We start from the raw sequence: 7,970 nt of genomic DNA on the forward strand, positions 1-7,970 counted from the left end.
CATGGATGGCTGTAGTCCAAGTTATTCCTAAGAATTTCACTGCCTAGGCAGGGTCCTGGATTTTTTGCTGGATTTATTAAGCAGCCTCTGTTGGCTATGTGGGCCACCAATGTTTTCAAATCTTAAGTAACCTGTTCTTCCATATTTAATATTACATAGTATCATAATATCATCAATGCAATGTGTCACTTTGAGATCTGTCCCAAGTACAAGTCTCTCTGAACAATACTATAACAGTAAGTTGATGAGTTCAAATAACTCTGAGGCAACACTCTGAAAGTATATTGGGATCCTTCCCATGTGAAAGCAAACTGTGGCTGACTCTTTTCTGAGATTGGAATGGAAAAACAGGTGTATGTAAGATCAACCACTGAGGCCCAGTCTGCTTTAGCCACTTTATTTTCAGTCCTGTTGACACCATGTCTGGACCAGCTGAAGCCACAGGTGGCACTACTTTATTTAGGCCTCGATAGTGAGTGTACTGTCAATCTCTATGAGCCATCTGCCTTTTATACAGGCCGTACAGGGCTGTCACACAGAGAATTTGTTGGTACCAACACTCCAACTTTTAGTATGTCTTTAATTAAAGCAATAATCTCCTTTTGCCCACCAAGTATCCTATGTTGTTTCAAATGAACACTCTGAGTGGGTTTGGGCAATTCTAATAGTTCTCATTTAGCATGACCAAATCAATACTGGCCTAAGGGCAGACTTACATGCCTTTTATTTTATAATATCAGGTATAGGGAGTGTTTCCCAATCAGATATATTATCCATATCAATAATGAATTCAGGTAATGTAGATGCAACTACATTATACAAACTCTGCTTAAATATTCCAATTCTTACTCAAACTTTGACCTTAGTCCCATCAATCATTGCATCTCCATGCCCCACAAATCCAACCTTGTTATTTTGTTAAGTACTGTCAAGTTGGTTCCAACTCATAGCGACCCTACATAGGCTTTCTGAGTGGCTGATGGACTTGAACCGCCAACCTTGAGGTTCAAACTGACCTTGTAGTCCAGTGCTTACTCTACATTGTATCCAGGAATCCCAAGAAAGTCTCTTCCCCATCCCTGGGCCATTTTATCCACACATGTGCTAAGGCCTGGACCAGAAGTCTTTGACTCCCTTGTCAATTCTGATCTTGATCAGCTAGCTGAATCTCTGCTCCAAATTGTCCCAGGTAGAAATTCCCATCATTAAAATCCTGACAGCTAAAATGAATAGAACAGACTTCTTTAGGCCTCTTTAACATTGGGGGACCAGCAGAGGTTTTCCTTAATCCAACCCCCTAAAGTGCTGTGTTAGAACCTTTGTATGAACTCCATTAATGTGCATTATATTCATTCATCCCATTTATCAGTAACCATCTAGAAACCTCCCTCCTATTGAGGTCAATTCTGTCCCAATTGCCTCTTCCCATTCTCCTATTAATTATCCTTATGTTTCTTGAATCCGTAAAACCCATGTGGGGAATTTGTGTCAGCAAATCCTATATGGCTTCTCAGATTGTTGCTTTGTTTTGCAGTGGTAAGGTCACACAGGGTGCACATGTAGAAGGGGCTCCCTTGATTACCATATGTACCATGACCTGTGTAAGGGGCATAATCATTGGATGAATATCATGGTCACCGTAAAGTCATTCCAACATTGCTTCCATAAGCAGCATGTTAGCTGCTTCCTCTGGAGTGTTCTGTTGAGTATTTACAGAAGGAGAGGGGAAGGTTTCCTTCTCAGAGTAAACAAATATTCCTTCAAAGTTGATCCAGTCCACCTGTCTTGCTGTTCCCTCTGGGTTACCCTTCCGTGTAAATGGATCACTATTACCATTTCTTCCCATTCCATAGTGAGTTGTGGGTCTTGCATCAACCCAAATGTACTCTTCCATTCTGTAGCATTCATAATGAAAGACCCTAAATTAGTCATTCTCACAATCCATTTTAATAACAATTCCTCGAGAAGCTGATGATACCATCTACAAACTGAAGCAATTCCTTAACACTTTACCCCCTGGTTTAATAACTTTTTGGTTTTTCCCATCCCTTACTTAGAATACCTTCTTAGTGACCAGCGGTCCCTGTGGTACTGCCTGCTATTCTAGCACAATTGTTACTTTCTAAGTCAGGTCTGAAACAAGGTTTGTAGCTCTGACCTTACTGGATCAGGACTTGGTTCAGGGCTGCCATCAGTCCCTACATCCTTTTTCCTTGCCACTGTAACTACTGCTAATGACAAAAGCCAAGGACTTTTCATATGCATCCAACTAGCTAACTCATCAGGACTTAAATCTATAGCTATCAATTCTATATCCCATAAATAGCTTTTGTCAGAGTAAGTGATTATAACAACACAGATGCTTTAATTCATGGGTGATTTCTATCCCACCTAGAAACCAAATGTTCCTCATTCTCCCATTTGTCCCTCTTTCTCCAAAACCACGATACTACAAGAAGTCAGGGCCATCACAGTGAGTTCCACTATTCTGACACCAACGGCATGAATCACTTCTTTTAGAAAGCTAGCATGTGCTTGGTTCCTAGGAGTTGGAGGTTAAAGCTATCCCAAGTATTAATACTTTTCCAACATGTTCTACCACTCCATAGTCCTTGATATCAATCACCACTCCTTCCCTTCCTCATGTCCTAGGGTTCTGCAACACACTGCAACATCTCACAAAACTCACAACTGTCAAAGGAAATGCCTTACACAATTGTTGAGGCTAGCAAGTCCCAAATTCATAGTTCAGAGATCAATATTGAAGAATCTTCTTACCCATATAGTCTCAGGAGCAGGTCAGACAAAGACTGTTGATGCATGAGACTGCAGGAGGTGGTGAGTTAGGTCAGGTGATGATAAGCCGAAAGTCCCATGAGCGGGATGCTAGACACAATGAGCCAGATGCAAAACCCAGGGCAAGAGAATGGACTTTTCCAAAGCAATCCTATAAATTGAAGTTAGACCATAGCCCCAAGGGAAACTAAGGATCGAGCCACACCATCTAGTAAAGTAGGGGCATCCTTAATTCTTAGTACCATCGTGATCCTCTCTCCTTAGCAATTCATTTCAAACAATACATCACAGCATGGAGAAATAATCAATTTTTCACTGCCCTATAGCCTGGATGAAATGTAGTCCCTTCAGCTTAAGTGGCAACAGTGGATTGAAGCATCTCTGGAAAGGAGTTGAATGTGTGCAGACTCTTGCTGGAACTTAGGTTTGGCCCACCCAACCTCTGCCATTAAAGGAGCTGATCCTATCCCAGGCCACCACAATCTCCTAATTCTACTGCTCTCCAAGGATCTCCACAGACATAATATAGGAAGAAAATCCATTTAATTTCAACTTCCTTCCACCCATCACAGAGTCCAGACGTGGGTCTGGGTGTCATGTGAGCTAAGTGTCAGGGCTCCTCCCTTCTGCAGCCCCAAATCTTCTCCCCAGCCTCTCAGTCCATACATCCCTGACCCTGGAGAGGGGAATCCTGGCAGGGATGGCTCCACTAAGAGTTTTCTCCCATTTCTTGGTCTTTATAAAGGAAGGGCTTTTAAATAAAAAGAGAGCTGAATTGTTGAAGACAAGCTTCAAAGTGATTCCCTGGGTGAAGGGCAGGAGTTATCCAAAAGAGAGCATCTAAGAACTAGCTGAGAAGTTTCTGGAAGAAGTGTACCTCAAAGGGATAGACTTGGATCCCAGCATAGGTGAAAGGGTTTCAGCTAATCCCTGAGGGACCAAGGAAAGAGCAAAGAGAAGCAACAACAGCTGCAGAAATGCCAAGTCCGCACTACTTAGAGCAATCACCATGCTGACAATGCCAAGAACAACATAGCAGGCAATGCCCAGGGGACCCCAGTCCTCCCTGCAGACTCCAGCTGTAGACTGCATATATTCCCTGGAGTGTCAGAATCAACCAGTGAGGAATGGAGCAAATGCTTTGAAACTGAGTTTGGATATATATATATAATGAATTCCAAATCTTGAGTTGACCCAAAAAGTCATTCTTATGAACTAGGGGAAAATGAAATGAATTAGACTAAATTGTGTGTACTTATGGGTCAAGTATCAGAAAATAAATTTGATTATAAATTTTTTCTAAAAATGGCATTATGAACAAAATTGTCATATATACTGTAGTAGCTAGTACATTTGCATCCTTACATATGTAAACCACGTAGGACTATCATCTACTATTTCCCTCTAGTTTAGTTGGGAATGTTGTTCATAGGATCTCTCGACACTTGCACAAATATTGACAAGTGTGATCACATGAACCCAAAACCTATCGAACCTTAGAGACAATACGTTGGTCTTTTATAATTACAAGTTACATTATGGCGTTATGGTAATAGATCTTGATACCAAGATCTTAGTATGGTCTGCAGGCCTTCTCAAGTGAAGGTGGAGGTGAAGATAATGAAGTCAGTCTCATCCTAATCAGGTCCCCAGTCAAAACCAAATAGCAACATAAGACCTGGCGATAAGCAGAGGACTATCAAACAGCATTACTCATAATATAGTCTTAGACCACACGGGTACAAGAGTGGTTTGTTAGAGGTCCAGGGCAAGATAATTACAGGCATTGAGTGTAAGTATTAAAATCTTTTGTACAAATATGACAGCAATTCCATGCTTGTTGAAATTAATAGCATAAACGTATATTTCTACTTTGTATGTCTTTATTTTTTTTATTTTTCCATTGTTCTAGTGCTTCACTTTTATTTTATGTAAGTATTTGGTTTGTGAGAAATTGGGAAAAACAAAAATTGGACTATCACAAGAGATAGTTTATCAAATGCTTATCTACAGATTAAGGCTTGCAACTCTAATGATTGAAATCTACCAATATATTTTAGCTATTATATTAGTTATGTACTCATTCTATATGTATACGGTCTTTTTAAAAAGTTTTGGGTTTTTTTTACACTCAGTAAAGCACTGATGTCCAAATTTAATGTCAAGCTTTAGACTTGACAACTTTCAGGGCTAAATAAGAAATTACATCGTAATCATTGTGTTAGAGATATTTTACAATCATCTTTTTTGTCTGGTTTAAAGCAATACTGTTTAATCAAATACCAATTGCATCTTTGTCCCACATGACATTCTTTCCATCTGTTGTTGTTTCTGTTAAGTGCTATCTAGTCGGTTCTGACTTACAGCGACCCTGTATTGCGTTATCCAGGAGTACCTAGTGATTTGAATCATCAACGTTGCGGTTTGCAGTCCAATGCTTCTGCGATAGTGCCACACTAGGATTTCTTTCCATAGGCAATAATAAAAATGTTATTAAAAGTCAAGAGAAATGAATCTAGTCAAGATGAAGGATACACCATTTAATTGAGGATAGAGCAGAAGATTTTTTTTTTTAAAAAAGTAATTTTCTCCTTTGGGCTTCTTCTATCTTTATGTTGATGTTGTTAAATTCCATTGAGTTGGTTCCAATTCGCAATGACCCTGCATAGAATTTCCAGGGAGTAGCTGGTGGATTTGAACTGCTGACCCTGTGGTTAGCAGTCCAGTGTTTATCTTGCAGCACCACACCAGGACTCATTTCAATCTTCATAGTTCTATGTAAAATTTTAACATCCAATACGTATCTAACAGTGTTATTATTGAAGCTCACAGTTGAAAATGCTTGTTTACAAGTGTTTCTCTTGCCCAACAGATAAACATTAAGGTGCTCTGTAAAGGGTTTTTGTTTTGAGTTTATCCATTGATTTGTAAAATTTAGAGTGAGCAGATCCCCTGAGTCAGGCTTTTAAATTTGTGAGCACTGGAGTTCAATCAATTTCAATTGTTGTAGAGGGACCAGCATACTTAGGTGAAAGAAAACCTTACTTGATAACTCCTTTTATCTTCTTTAAGCTGAGAAAAGCAGCAGTCTCATTCAAATGCCAACTACCCAATGAGAAACACACACAATTTTACTTTATATCTAATCCAAACCAGAAAGAAAAAGGGAATTCAGCAAGCAGGAGAATATTGCATTATGTCTGAACATCTGATAGCTTATACACATCAGAAACCGATTTCAAATTGAATGGTTTGCACCTTGTTAATGGATACTGCAGTTCTCAAATGGACTTATTCCTTTAATCATAAAAACCAAGTCTTTGGTGCTCTAAACAGTTATATTTTCTCTCCCTTTTTATAAGTATTAAAGATCTTTATTATCTTTTTCTGATTATAAAAGTAATACATGCTCTTTATGAAAACGCATTTAAGAAGGCAAAAATCATCCATATTTAGAGATAAACATTATTAATATGTGTATGTCCTGCTTTACCTTTTCCCCTAAGCACATATGTCTAATTTTCTACATAGTAACAATCATAATGTGTATATGTGTGCATCTTATACTTTTGCTTACTATTATAATATAAACATTTTTTTCAAAGTCAGTACAAATTATTCAGGACCTGAATTGTAATGGCTGCCTAGTGTTATATTTTACTGAAGCCATAATGTGTGTGTGTATCTTATTGTTAAAGTTTTGATAGAGATTAAGAAGACGGTTGAGGTCACGACAGGCTCTACCACTTAATAGCTATGTGAGTTTAGTCAAGTTACTAACCTCTCTAAACTGCCATTTCCTCACCTATAAAAATTCTAGTAATGACAGAAGCTACTTTATAGGGTTATTGTCATATTAAGCACCAAGATGCATATAAAAGTGCTTACAGTACGGTACCAGGCAATTCTTAGTAAATGAAAATTCTTTTCATGCTCTGTGCAGAAAGTGTCACCAACCATGCCTTCTGCAACCTTCTCTACCCAGCTGGATTCCAGAATTCATTGTAAAGGCCACACAGAACTCAGTTATAAGGCTTATCAGGGAAGTTGAAAGGTTACAATACAGTATGCTTAGGGCACAGTTCTTCAGTCAGGACAGCCTCTCCTAGCCATGCACACAGGCAGGCTTCTCTCTTCCTGGCCAATGTTACAAAGATCTTTTAGGAGTGCCAATAAATGCGCACAGGGCACACCACTCTACCATAAACCTCAGCCTGAAGATACTGCAGGCACTAGCTCTGTGGGTCAGCAAACCTAGCTTCCCCATGTGCCTGGAGACACCCCGCTCTGCAAACAAGTCTCCTGCCCAACGTCACTCAAGCTTTACTTGCTCGGTGGGTTGTAATGCCCACCACCTGTCTCCTGCTCTGGCTCTTGGTTCTACTGCTGCTCTTCTGCCAATCCTCAGGTGTCACAGCGTTCTATCTCTGGGTTGATGAGGTTCAATTTGCAGGAATCCTGGAGTCCAAATGACATGCCCACCCCTGACTCTTCTTTGATGATAGTGAGATTCCCCATTCCTGCTTCTGAGTTGGCTCATTTATACCCTCGTTAGCGTTCCAAGCTGTCACAATTAATTCTGTTAACAGTCACTCACAATTGAATCCGATAACCCATTACCATCTTCCCCCACCTTCTCTCATCCAGACCCATCAGGAAAAAGTTGTTTTTTAAAAGCATACAGATAATCACTCATTGTTATTGTTGTTGTTAAGTGCCATCGAGTTGATTCCGACTCATAGCAACCCTGTACATGGTTTCTGAGAAACAGCTGGTGGGTTTGAACTGCTGAACTTGTGGTTCACAGTCCAATGCTGATTGTACAGCACCACACCAGGAGTCCACAATAGCTAGAAGAAACATTAAATAATTCACTGCACCACACTATGGTAAGCACCTTTGGACCATAAAGTGTGAGTCTAGTTTGTTGGGGGTTTTTTAATTATTATTTAATTTAGACTAAAGCTCAGATCTGGTTTTCTATTTAATTTAGACACATACCAAAAAGTTTAAAGATACAGGTAGAAGTGTATAGTTTAAAGAATACTTTTCCATTTTGAGTGCAACCAAAAGAAACTATTCAACAGTGACTGCATTCAGTCATGATGAATTGTTGTTGTTGTTAGGTGTCATCGAGTTGGTACCAGCCCATACCGACCTTAAGCACAACAGAA

The sequence above is a fragment of the Chrysochloris asiatica genome, unplaced genomic scaffold (assembly GCF_000296735.1).
Source record: "Chrysochloris asiatica unplaced genomic scaffold, ChrAsi1.0 scaffold00110, whole genome shotgun sequence".
NCBI lineage: Eukaryota > Metazoa > Chordata > Mammalia > Afrosoricida > Chrysochloridae > Chrysochloris > Chrysochloris asiatica.